The 12,483-nt window shown below is 37.8% G+C and overlaps 2 long non-coding RNA genes across 2 annotated transcripts; one reads left to right on the top strand and one right to left on the bottom strand.

The window, feature by feature from the left end:
- Window positions 1-6,089: 6,089 nt before the first annotated feature.
- LOC148156292 (uncharacterized) lies at window positions 6,090-7,624 on the top strand. Its single transcript, XR_015764931.1, has 2 exons — window positions 6,090-7,257; window positions 7,404-7,624. It is a non-coding gene; the product is annotated as an uncharacterized LOC148156292 (long non-coding RNA).
- A 1,317-nt stretch (window positions 7,625-8,941) lies between these two features.
- LOC148156291 (uncharacterized) lies at window positions 8,942-10,910 on the bottom strand. Its single transcript, XR_015764930.1, has 2 exons — window positions 9,309-10,910; window positions 8,942-9,162 (listed from the first exon to the last, which is right to left on the bottom strand). It is a non-coding gene; the product is annotated as an uncharacterized LOC148156291 (long non-coding RNA).
- Window positions 10,911-12,483: the final 1,573 nt, after the last annotated feature.

The raw sequence follows: 12,483 nt of genomic DNA, 5'->3' as shown, positions 1-12,483 counted from the left end.
CCTATCCTCAAGAATCACTGAAATATAGATAAATATATAAGGGTTTGCATTACTGTGAAATGTTTGCCCTGTTCTTCTCTCTTTGGTTTCTCTCCTGTTTTCTGTGCTCATACTTTAATTCCTGACTTTTTGTTTTATTTTGAAATTCCCAGTGGGTTCTGCTTCCTGTGTTTCCTGCCTCAGCTGGTTGGTGTTGCTAATCAGAGTTCGGTGCTGTTCGGATGTTTTCCTGGTCTGGTTCCTGCAGCGCTTCAGGTGAGCCGCTTTTAGAGCCAAATAATTAACAAAATAAAAACCTTTCAGCTTAATTTGGTTTTTACTGGCGGGAAAAACCGAGAAACAAACAAACACACCTGGCCTGTCGCCATGAAGGTCAGCTGATCATCAGCGGGTTGATAAAATGTTTTATTGATTTAGTGAAACAATAAAACATAAACTATAAAACAGCAGCTAACAGGAAGCTAGCAGGTTAGCTGCTGAGGCCGGTCCAGTACAGGCCCGTTTGGGTCACTGTAGATAAAAACAGCAAATTTCAGACAAGAAAAGCAGAATTTTTGAGAGTTGGGATTAATCAAACACATTTTCTTTTAAAAAAGAAACATTTCAGAGATTAATCTTAAAATTGCTGTTTTTTGTGGCTTTTTGTTAGAAAATTTTACGTTTTGAAATGTCTTAGTTTTTTTCTAAAAAGTTTTAATTACTAAAACTCAGAAATATCCTTTTTTCTCAAGATTATCCTTTTTTTTAAAAAAAAAAAAACATTTTGAAAAAAAATCTGTTTTTTCTTTGTTTTAGATTAGAAATTTTTAGAAAAATAGAAGAAAATTTTCCAACTTTTTCATAGGAAATTTGACAGATAATTTTGAAATTTCTGATTTTTTTTTCTAGAAAAAGTTTCAGAATCTGAAATTCAGTATATAATTGGATATGTTGCTAGATTAATTTCAAAATCTGTGATTTTTTTTTCTAGAACATTTCCGACGTGGAGATTTAGTCCATCGTTTTCCATTTAGCACGGCCCTGATATGCCGTCGTCTGAAGCAGTTCTGTCTGTTTGGTTGCTTTTGTTTTTTTCCAGGTTTGAACTTTAACAGATTTCTGGTAGAGGTGCTCAAAGTGTGGCCCGGGGGCCACTTTGTGGCCCTCAGAATGATTTTGTGGACCAATTAATCAAAACTTGAGCCTGGCAGAAATCTGGTGCATCGGCTCTGGATGCAGACAGATTATCCGATCTGAATTTAATTTGTCACATTTTATTGTACAAAATAATTTATTCAAAACTTTTTTCTGCTGCTAAATTATTTAATGAACACAACACTGGTCTTTTCCAGCGTCCAATCTCATCATTTAAATTAATCCCAACTTCACAGATTAAGGTTTTTTTCTGGCATGAGAAGGTTTATAATGGCAGGAAATGAGGTCACAACCAGGAAGTGTTGCTCTGCTCCCCCCTCAGAGCAGTGAGGAAACAGGCGTGTCATAATTTATGACATAAAAAGCATGAATGTTTCAGGCAGAGATGGCACTCCGTAATCGTTTCCTGACTGAATGATTCATGTGGATGTTCTGCTGCTGAATATTTCAGGAAACAAACAGAAACATTTCTGCTCTGAGCTTTAAACTCCTCCGATCAGCCGGCCAGGTTCAGAAATCTCCCTCTATTACTGAATATTAATATGAATATCAGTGGCTTTCATGTCCCTTCTGTTTTTTGCCATTATGTTCTAGATTTTTATTTCCACTGAGCGTTTATTGGTTTAACATGAAAGCTATGAAATCTAAATAGACAAATTGTTTACATTGTTTTAACTCCATGTGTTTTTTCTAACTTTATAGTTATTGAGTTTTTGCATATATGAATCACAGAAAACATAAATAAAAAAACATTGAACACCTCGCAACCACAACTAAAACTAAAGGAATAAAATAAAATTCAACTTAAAAACAGAAAATATAAGAAATAAATAAAAAGGAAAAAGTACAAATTATTATTTTTTTCCCTTTTTTTCTTTTATTTTTTCCTTTTATTTCTATTTTTTGTTTTTCTTTATACTTTTTTCTTAGATTTTTTTATTTTTTCCATTTCTTAGTTTTCTCTTTTCTTATGTTTATTTTTCCCTTCATTCTCTCTTTCTTTCTCTCTTTCTTTCTTTCTTTCTTTCTGTCTTTCTGCCTCCCTTCCCTCCTTCCTCCCTCCCTAACCGTGACCTCTGACCTTTCCTGACTGCATATGAATCTCCACCGAACGGTTTTGTGAGTCGCTGCGTTGAAAGCTGCGGCCGGAGGAGGCCGCTCTTCCTGCAGCCGCCTGGTGGGAATCTTCCATCCCGCCTGCGCGATGCCCTTCAGAGGGACCCGCCGGCTGTTTGGATGCTGGCCAAGGTTGCCATGGAAACGGCGAGACGACAGGGGGGACAGGAAAAGGCTGTGATGGAGAAACACGCTCACTGATTCCCAGTTAGAAAACACGACTTCAACTCAGAGACAAAAGGAACAATGGAGAATTTTAATGCTAATGCTAATTTATTTCATGCTAATTGTTGTTTTCTAGTGAAAACTAAATAATTGAAACTGCAAACTTCCTGAGTTTCTCTTTTCTGTCCTGCAGCAGCAGGATGGAGCTGCTGACCTCAGAGCAGCGACTGGAACCTGCTCACATCAACAGGTGAATGAATTAAAGCTCTGATCAAACGCGGCAAATTAAAATGTGTGTTTGACTGAAGTCGATGCGCTGATCCGAGCCGACGCGGCCGTGAAAAATACATCAGCATGAATGCATGAATGAATGCATGCAGCGCGGTGACAGCAGGAGAGACCATGAATAAATGAACAAATGAAATGAAGAAAGCCAAACATTACACATGTTTAATTGATCAGCATCAAAATAGGAATATTGCTCGACAACCGAGCTGACGGCTGAATCAGAGCTGGAGTTTCACTGGGACACAAGATTAAAGCTGCAACAGTGCCAGAATAAATCTGTACTTAATCTGAGAATAAAGTCTTAAAACGGAAATAAATTATAATACGAGAACAGTCATCATGTTACCAAGTGAAATTTGTAATTAGTGAATAAAGTGGTAATAATACAGGAACAGTCACGTCAGTCGTCATATTGCGAAAACAAATTTGTAATCTGTAAAGTTATAATAATACAGGAATAAAATCGGAGTAATACGAGAATAGTTGTAATATTACCAATAAGTCATGATCTCGTTTGGATTTCCTGATTTAATAAATGTTGAAAGAAGTTAAATGTTGGGCGGTACGGTGCTCATAAGAGTTTAAACATGCTGCTTTTCTAGCTTCCTGTAGCTTTTCTAGCTTCCTGTAGCTGCTCGATGTGCAGCAGGGCTAATGCTAGCTATAGCTGTTTGTAAAGTTAGTCAAAAATTAACAATAATTTGATTTAGTAGATTTTCTCCATGCTGTTCATAAATGTCACAAACTAAATGTTTTTTTTACAGACTAAATGTTTCGCTGGCTCAGAGTTTAACGTTACAAATGGCACCCCGTAGTTGGCCTGGGTATCCATGGCAACAAAATGTTTTCCAGAACTTTAACGTAAGAAGTAAAATTCTATTGTTGTTGTTGTTGACTTCATGAAACGTTTGTAGTTAATAATTACCAAAAAAAAAATCAGCTTTATTGTTGCCGTGGAAACCTGTTGGTCATGACTTTTGTTCCCTAGTTTAGTTTTTCTGTCATTTGCTGCTTTTATCCTCAATCTGTTGAGTTTTTGGTCATAAATGATTTTTCTCAGAGAAACAAAATGTTTTAATTACAGTAAAAAAAGAGTAAGTTTATTTTTTTAAGTGTTGTTTCTTCTGATCTTGACTCGTTTCAGCTCCGCCCCCTGAGGCTTCCTGTTTCGTCCTGTCACATTAAAACACAACCACTACATTATCCTTAAGCATTTCTAATATCGCCGCTCCGTTCGGGGGACAGTGGTCGTTTTAATTTGGGCCCCGGTGGGAATCGGATCCTCTCCCAGGCTGCGGCGGCGCCGGGCTCATCCGATTAGGGACAGCAGAGCGGTAAACGGCGTCTCCCCGGGGAGAGAGGGGGGCGGCTCCGATTGGAGCTGATAAATCAAACTGATACACGATCATTATGGAGATTCTCACCTCAGAGGCCACTGTGTGTGTGTGTGTGTGTGTGTGTGTGTGTGTGTGTGTGTGTGTGTGTGTGTGTGTGTGTGTGTGTGTGTGTGAGTACGCAGTAAGGCAAACACACAGAAAATATTGTCCTCTGCCAGCTGAGACCCAACAATAAGAAAACAAATAATAAAACTTCATTATCCTCGAGGACGACCACTTTTTAATTTATTTTTATTTCTTTAATCCAGCGTTTTGGTTCCTTCTCCTTTTCCACATCAGAGACGCCAGAACAACATGTCGGCTTCTCATGTCTCTCCAAACTGAAATGAATCCCATCTTCAAATGACAGATCTGTTATTTAGAGTCACTGCAGTTAAAGGAAAAGAGCAGCTGGAGCTGATTTCAAGGAGACTTTCCAACAGATTTCCTTTTCTTGTTTGGTTAAAATGTAGAAACGGCTGCAGAATATTTGAAATCTTGTTGATGATATTGGTGAATGTAAGATTATCAGTTTCCATATCTGTCTGTTTTCTTCACCTGAGCTTCCACCTCTGTAAACCTTTAGTCCTTTGGCTAACAGCATTAGCACTGGTTAGCTACTGCAGCTAACTAAAAAGTTAGCAGAGCTAACCTCAAGCGGCTAATTATTAACTTTTGATCTGCTAATGCTAACATGTTTTACCGACATGCTAATTAGTGGAAACTAACATGAAAGAGAAAAACCAGCATATTTAACGGAAGCTAACGCTAATGTGCTATACCAACATTCTACACCCTCTCTCTCTCCCCCCCTCTCTCTCTCGCCCCCTCTTTCTCTCTCTCTCTCTCTCCCCCCCTCTCTCCCTCTCCCCCTCTCTCTCTCTTCTCTCCCTCTCTCCCCCCTCTTTCTCTCTCTCTCTCTCTCTCTCCCTTCTCTCCCCCCTCTTTCTCTCTCTCTCTCTCTCCCCCTCTTTCTCTCTCTCTCTCCCCCTCTCTCTCTCTCTTCCCCCCTCTCTCTCTCCCCCCCTCTCTCTCTCTCCCCCTCTCTCTCTCTCTTGCTCACTGAAGGATGTAGAAACATGGAGATTCTGTCGTTCCCTCTCTTCCATGTCAGAAGCATTTTGCCGGGTGATTAATCGCCGCAGCGAGCGTTCGAGCCCCGCGGTCGCCCCACGGGCATCGCCACGATCTGTGCACCTGCCACTCGAATCCGCTGACCCCCCACCACACACACACACACACACACACACACACACACACACACACACACTCAACCTCTGAAAAATGTCTCATACTGACTGGATGCACAAAGTTGGAGGAAATCTCTGAAATTCCTCCTGACTGAGTCTGATGAGGTTAGTGGAGTCATTATTAGCAGTCAGTATCTTACTGGCAGCAGATGAGTTCCTGGACGGACCAACGAGGATCCAGAACCGAACCGGATCTCAAAGTACGACGGCGTGTTAGGGCCACGCTAAGAAATAAAAAATAAATGAATTATGAGAAGAAAGTCATAAAATTATGTAAATAGTCGTATCATTACTAGAATAAACTTGTACGAGGATAAAGTACTATGGAAAGCCATTTGCGCCAAAATTGAATAAATAAATAAATGGGTTAAATAAATAAAAAATGAGTAAAATAAATCAAAAAATGAAGTAAATGAGTGAAATAAATAAAAAATTTGTTAAATAAATAGTTTAGCTTTTTCATTAAACCAATTTTTAATTTATTTATTTTTCATATTATCAATTTCCCAATTTCTCTTTTTCATTTATCTATTTGTCATTTATCCCTTTATCCATTTACCCATTTTTCATTAATCTATTTTTCATTTGTCCATTTTTCATTTATCCCTTTATCTATTTACCCATTTTTCATTAATCTATTTTTTAATTTAACCGTTTTTCCATTTCCTATTTCCATTAACCCGATTTGCTATTTCCCACTTTCATTAATCAATTTCTCATATATCCCTTTTCTTACTTACCCATTTTCTTTTATCTATTTTTCATTTACCCATTTTTCATTAATCTCTTTATCTATTTACCCATTTTTCATTAATCTATCTTTTAATTTAACCATTTTTCCATTTCCTTTTTCCATTAACCCGATTTTCCTATTTCCCACTTTCATTAATCAATTTCTCATATATCCCTTTTTTTATTTACCCATTTTCTTTTATCTATTTTTCATTTACCCATTTTTCATTAATCTCTTTATCTATTTACCCATTTTTCATTAATCTATCTTTTAATTTAACCATTTTTCCATTTCCTTTTTCCATTAACCCGATTTTCCTATTTCCCACTTTCATTAATCAATTTCTCATATATCCCTTTTTTTATTTACCCATTTTCTTTTATCTATTTTTCATTTACCCATTTTTCATTAATCTCTTTATCTATTTACCCATTTTTCATTAATCTATCTTTTAATTTAACCATTTTCCATTTCCTTTTTCCATTAACCCGATTTTCTATTTCCCACTTTCATTAATCAATTTCTCATATATCCCTTCTTTATGTACCCATTTTTCTTTAACCTATTTTTCATTTAACTTTTGTTTGAAAAACTTTTAATTTTCCCATTTTCCAATTTCCCTTATTCATTTAGTATTTCCTTATTTTCTTATTTATCACATTCTATTTTCCCCGCTAAACTTAGGGGGAAAAAATAAATGCAAATGAGGAGTGGCACGTCATCAGGCTACAACTTCCCCAATTGGTTGGTTAGCGTCACACCTACTTTGCTTTCAAGAAAGATGGCGACCTACTAACGGGTTATCAATAAGCATAAGCTCATTAACTTCATTAGAAAATAGTGTTATTACTCCTGACTTTATTTTTGTGTGGCCGCTCAGACAGAACGTGTTTCAGCTGGCGGCTCTGATGGACTCAGAGCTTCACCGTCGGGGTTTTTTATAGTTTGGACGAAGCGGCCGCTGAAGTTGGCTTACGATTGAAGGTTCAGGACGCCTTCGTAGCTACCAGCTGCGATTCAACTATAAGGAGCAGACTTGACTGTACATCGTAAGTGAACTGCAATATCCAGTGGCAGCTCTACGGAGCATCGAGCTGAAAGAATGACGGTGGCAAGCCTTGGAGATCTGCATCGGAGGCCATCTTTCAGACATGCACCGCTGCTGTCCGTCCAGGATCCTCCGGTTGCCCAGACGGTAAGCTAACGCTGATGTTTTCCAACTATAGTCATATTTGTAACCAAACTTGAGGCCAACAGGTGTACTTTTGATCGCCACCAGGTCAAAAGTACAGCTTGTTTTTGCAGCACATTCATTAATGTTTCTATCGTGTTTTTTTTCAGATGCTAAGCTGTCACAGCAGATCATCCTGCAGGCCTCTGGTCTCTGTTTCCAGTGGGCTCACAGCTTCAGGGTGACCAGAGACCTTCACCTTTCTGGAGCAGGAACACCCGGCCAAATGCACTGCTGACACATTTAATTCAAAAAATGTGGCTGTTCTTATAGCATTGATATGCAAGAACCATCTACTGTTTTTAATAATAAAAATATATATATTATGAAATCTGTGTTCCTTCTCATCTGTGTAGTTCTAATTTAATCAAATCTCATGTTTTCACATCCCAGAGACAATAAGATGGATAGTTTGTTTGTGGCTTTAACCCATTCATTCCAAATTTTTCCCAAACATGTAAATATGAAAATCCGATGTCATTGATAGCCCTTTGAACTAATCAGGGAAATAATTTTAAAAATTGTGGAAAAGTATGTAAAAAAGTGTGTTTTATGTTCGGTCACAATTGTGACCGGTGGGATAATATGGTGTTCTAATACTAAGATGAGCTAAAAGTGCTTTTTCCAAATAGACATGATCATAATATGTGAACATTGTTTCTTTAGTAGAATATATCTTGCCACAGCATTACTTTAGTGCAACATTTGCTCTGTAAAGTACAAATTTGACTATCAATATATTCTAAACCAAGGTAAATTTGAGTGCTTGAGTGTTTATGCATAATTATATTGAACTTCAGTCAGCTGTAGTGTCATCACAGTAACATAGATCATAAAGATAACATCTACAGTAGAGGCTTTCATTTATATTTCTGAAAATTATGAACATTTGTCACACTGTCATAAAGTAAAACTCAATAGACTTAGTCCAGGGGTCTCCGTCTCCAGGATTTAGGGCCTGTGTCATGCATCTTTTCCATCCGCCTCTGCTTCAGCACACCTGAATCAGGTGATAAGCAGGACTCTGGAGAACTGGACTGCATACTGAAAGGGTGATCCATTTAATTCAGGTGTGTTGGACCAGGAACACACCTGAAAGTTGCAGGATACCGGACCCCAAGGCCTGGAATCAAAGGAGAGTAGTATGGCTCCTTCTCACCATTTGGTGACTTTGGTTTTCTTCAATTTTAGGTTATTTCATCTCTTTCTTACTTTCCATGTTCTTTCTTGAAGCACTCAGTGTGCAATAAAACCTTGAATTTCTCCAACGCATGGGTGGTGCAAAAGCAACAACTGGAACAACATCTCTGGAAATGACTCTTGCATTGACTGACCAGAAAGTGTCTTGGTTACATCTCGTCATAACTTGAAGAGAAGTGTCCATTTGAGATCTACTTCCATGACCTGCTGGCCTTATACCAAACCTTTGCATAAGATAATAAGCCATGATGAGCAAATCAGTTGTTCCTCCTACGACACATTTGTAAAATAATATCTGAAAGGTAAATGGCCTGTACTTGTGTAGTTCTTTATCAAGTCCAAATGAATGGGTTAAAGCCACAAACAAACTATCCATCTTATTGTCTCTGGGATGTGAAAACATGAGATTTGATTAAATTAGAACTACACAGATGAGAAGGAACACAGATTTCATAATATATATATTTTTATTATTAAAAACAGTAGATGGTTCTTGCATATCAATGCTATAAGAACAGCCACATTTTTTGAATTAAATGTGTCAGCAGTGCATTTGGCCGGGTGTTCCTGCTCCAGAAAGGTGAAGGTCTCTGGTCACCCTGAAGCTGTGAGCCCACTGGAAACAGAGACCAGAGGCCTGCAGGATGATCTGCTGTGACAGCTTAGCATCTGAAAAAAAACACGATAGAAACATTAATGAATGTGCTGCAAAAACAAGCTGTACTTTTGACCTGGTGGCGATCAAAAGTACACCTGTTGGCCTCAAGTTTGGTTACAAATATGACTATAGTTGGAAAACATCAGCGTTAGCTTACCGTCTGGGCAACCGGAGGATCCTGGACGGACAGCAGCGGTGCATGTCTGAAAGATGGCCTCCGATGCAGATCTCCAAGGCTTGCCACCGTCATTCTTTCAGCTCGATGCTCCGTAGAGCTGCCACTGGATATTGCAGTTCACTTACGATGTACAGTCAAGTCTGCTCCTTATAGTTGAATCGCAGCTGGTAGCTACGAAGGCGTCCTGAACCTTCAATCGTAAGCCAACTTCAGCGGCCGCTTCGTCCAAACTATAAAAAACCCCGACGGTGAAGCTCTGAGTCCATCAGAGCCGCCAGCTGAAACACGTTCTGTCTGAGCGGCCACACAAAAATAAAGTCAGGAGTAATAACACTATTTTCTAATGAAGTTAATGAGCTTATGCTTATTGATAACCCGTTAGTAGGTCGCCATCTTTCTTGAAAGCAAAGTAGGTGTGACGCTAACCAACCAATTGGGGAAGTTGTAGCCTGATGACGTGCCACTCCTCATTTGCATTTATTTTTTCCCCCTAAGTTTAGCGGGGAAAATAGAATGTGATAAATAAGAAAATAAGGAAATACTAAATGAATAAGGGAAATTGGAAAATGGGAAAATTAAAAGTTTTTCAAACAAAAGTTAAATGAAAAATAGGTTAAAGAAAAATGGGTACATAAAGAAGGGATATATGAGAAATTGATTAATGAAAGTGGGAAATAGAAAATCGGGTTAATGGAAAAAGGAAATGGAAAATGGTTAAATTAAAAGATAGATTAATGAAAAATGGGTAAATAGATAAAGAGATTAATGAAAAATGGGTAAATGAAAAATAGATAAAAGAAAATGGGTAAATAAAAAAAGGGATATATGAGAAATTGATTAATGAAAGTGGGAAATAGGAAAATCGGGTTAATGGAAAAAGGAAATGGAAAAATGGTTAAATTAAAAGATAGATTAATGAAAAATGGGTAAATAGATAAAGAGATTAATGAAAAATGGGTAAATGAAAAATAGATAAAAGAAAATGGGTAAATAAAAAAAGGGATATATGAGAAATTGATTAATGAAAGTGGGAAATAGGAAAATCGGGTTAATGGAAAAAGGAAATGGAAAAATGGTTAAATTAAAAGATAGATTAATGAAAAATGGGTAAATAGATAAAGAGATTAATGAAAAATGGGTAAATGAAAAATAGATAAAAGAAAATGGGTAAGTAAGAAAAGGGATATATGAGAAATTGATTAATGAAAGTGGGAAATAGCAAATCGGGTTAATGGAAATAGGAAATGGAAAAACGGTTAAATTAAAAAAATAGATTAATGAAAAATGGGTAAATAGATAAAGGGATAAATGAAAAATGGACAAATGAAAAATAGATTAATGAAAAATGGGTAAATGGATAAAGGGATAAATGACAAATAGATAAATGAAAAAGAGAAATTGGGAAATTGATAATATGAAAAATAAATAAATTAAAAATTGGTTTAATGAAAAAGCTAAACTATTTATTTAACAAATTTTTTATTTATTTCACTCATTTACTTCATTTTTTGATTTATTTTACTCATTTTTTATTTATTTAACCCATTTATTTATTTATTCAATTTTGGCGCAAATGGCTTTCCATAAAAGTACGACTTTATTTTTTAAATATTAACGCCTTATCCTCAAAACACTACAGCTTTATTCTCATAGTATGACTTCTTGTAATAGTAGGACTTTGTTGTGTTATTCTGACTTTATTCTCGTAAAAAATTAGGAATAAGTTTTTTCTAGAAATTTTCTGAGATTAATCTCAGAATTTCTTGAGGTATTTTTTGCATTTTTTTCCCTTTGAGTCGAGGAATTTACTCTTTTCTCTACACAACAGGAAGAACAGTGTTTTTCTGTTGTTTGCTTCTTTTGTGTGTTTTGCAGTTTGCATCATTCATGCACTTTTGCACTTATTTGCCTCCGTATTTACTTCTTGACTGAAACTCTAAACTTCCTGTTCCTGTTGGACGATCAACAGGAAAATCTGAGAAGATTCAACCAAAACGAGCAACAGACGGATTTAATTCACCGATTTAGTTCTAAACATTTTAAACCAGTGGATCAACTTCGCCTCTTTTCTGAGAAGCTGAGCGAGTCTCAGGCCCACCTGCATCTGGCTCACCGCAGTGTGTGTGTGTGTGTGTGTGTGTGTGTGTGTGTGTGTGTGTGTGTGGGGGTGTGTGTGTGTGTGGAGCAGATGCCACTTGTTCGGCAGTCAGCATCTGGATCTGGTGGGACTGAAACAAACACACTTTGTATAAAATCTTTTCCTCTGAACTGATTTCTCTAAAACTTCCTGGATGACATCATCGGTTATCTGGCTCTGCTGATCCGCCTCCTTTGCTCTTGCTGCTCCTCTCCAAGTCTCTGTTTGGCCGTTCGGTAACAGAGATGTTGGAGTAGCAGATGAGATGCTTCTGTTATTTTCAGCTCCTAAGACTTGGGGTCAAAGTTCAGGTGTTGTTAGCCAAAGATCTTCTATTCCCCCTGATGATGGATTTGTATAAGTTTTAACCTCTTCCTGCTCTCTGCATCCTCCTTTTGGGGTCAAAGGTCAGGTTTGAGCTTTAGAGATGCTAATTAGCTGCACAGCGTCCAGAATCAGAGGAAATGATTGCATAAAAAAAGGTAAAACCTGAACAAGAAAAGGCCAAATGTGAAACCACCATGAGCAAATCTATAAAATCCTGATTTTGCTGATCGAACCTGGTCTACATGTTGATCGTCTCCCGTCAGACTGATCATTAAATGATGATTATTTCTTCTTTCAGCTTCTCCGTCACTCAGGAGCGTAAAGCTCCCTCTGCTGCAGCGCCGTTACTAATGCAGCACATTTAAGTTCCTGTCCAGCTGATGTATGGCCGTGTTTCGTTTATTTTCTGCTGCGCTGCCTGGCACACGTGTTTGGCCCGGGGTGAGCGCAAACAGGAAGTAGAGCTCAGGCCCTGGTTCTGATTGGCCGGGCCGCTGCGTCATCCAGGACGAACTCGTTTGTTCTCCGTTGTTTGGCGTCCAAGCTTTAACTGCCCTGGATTTTCATCTGCAGCCAGAGGCGGGAAGGGAAACGGCACCATTTGGTGTTTATGGAAATGTGCAGGGAAAAAAACACAACAAAAAACAAAATGGCTGCCTGCCAGAAGCTGTCGGTAAACAAAGCTGGTTC

The sequence above is a fragment of the Poecilia mexicana genome, unplaced genomic scaffold, assembly GCF_051168715.1.
Source record: "Poecilia mexicana isolate PSO_F unplaced genomic scaffold, ASM5116871v1 scaffold_12, whole genome shotgun sequence".
Taxonomy (NCBI): Eukaryota; Metazoa; Chordata; class Actinopteri; order Cyprinodontiformes; family Poeciliidae; genus Poecilia; species Poecilia mexicana.
The sequence above is the reverse complement of the archived record's forward strand: the minus strand, read 5'-3'. Positions and strand labels throughout refer to the sequence as shown.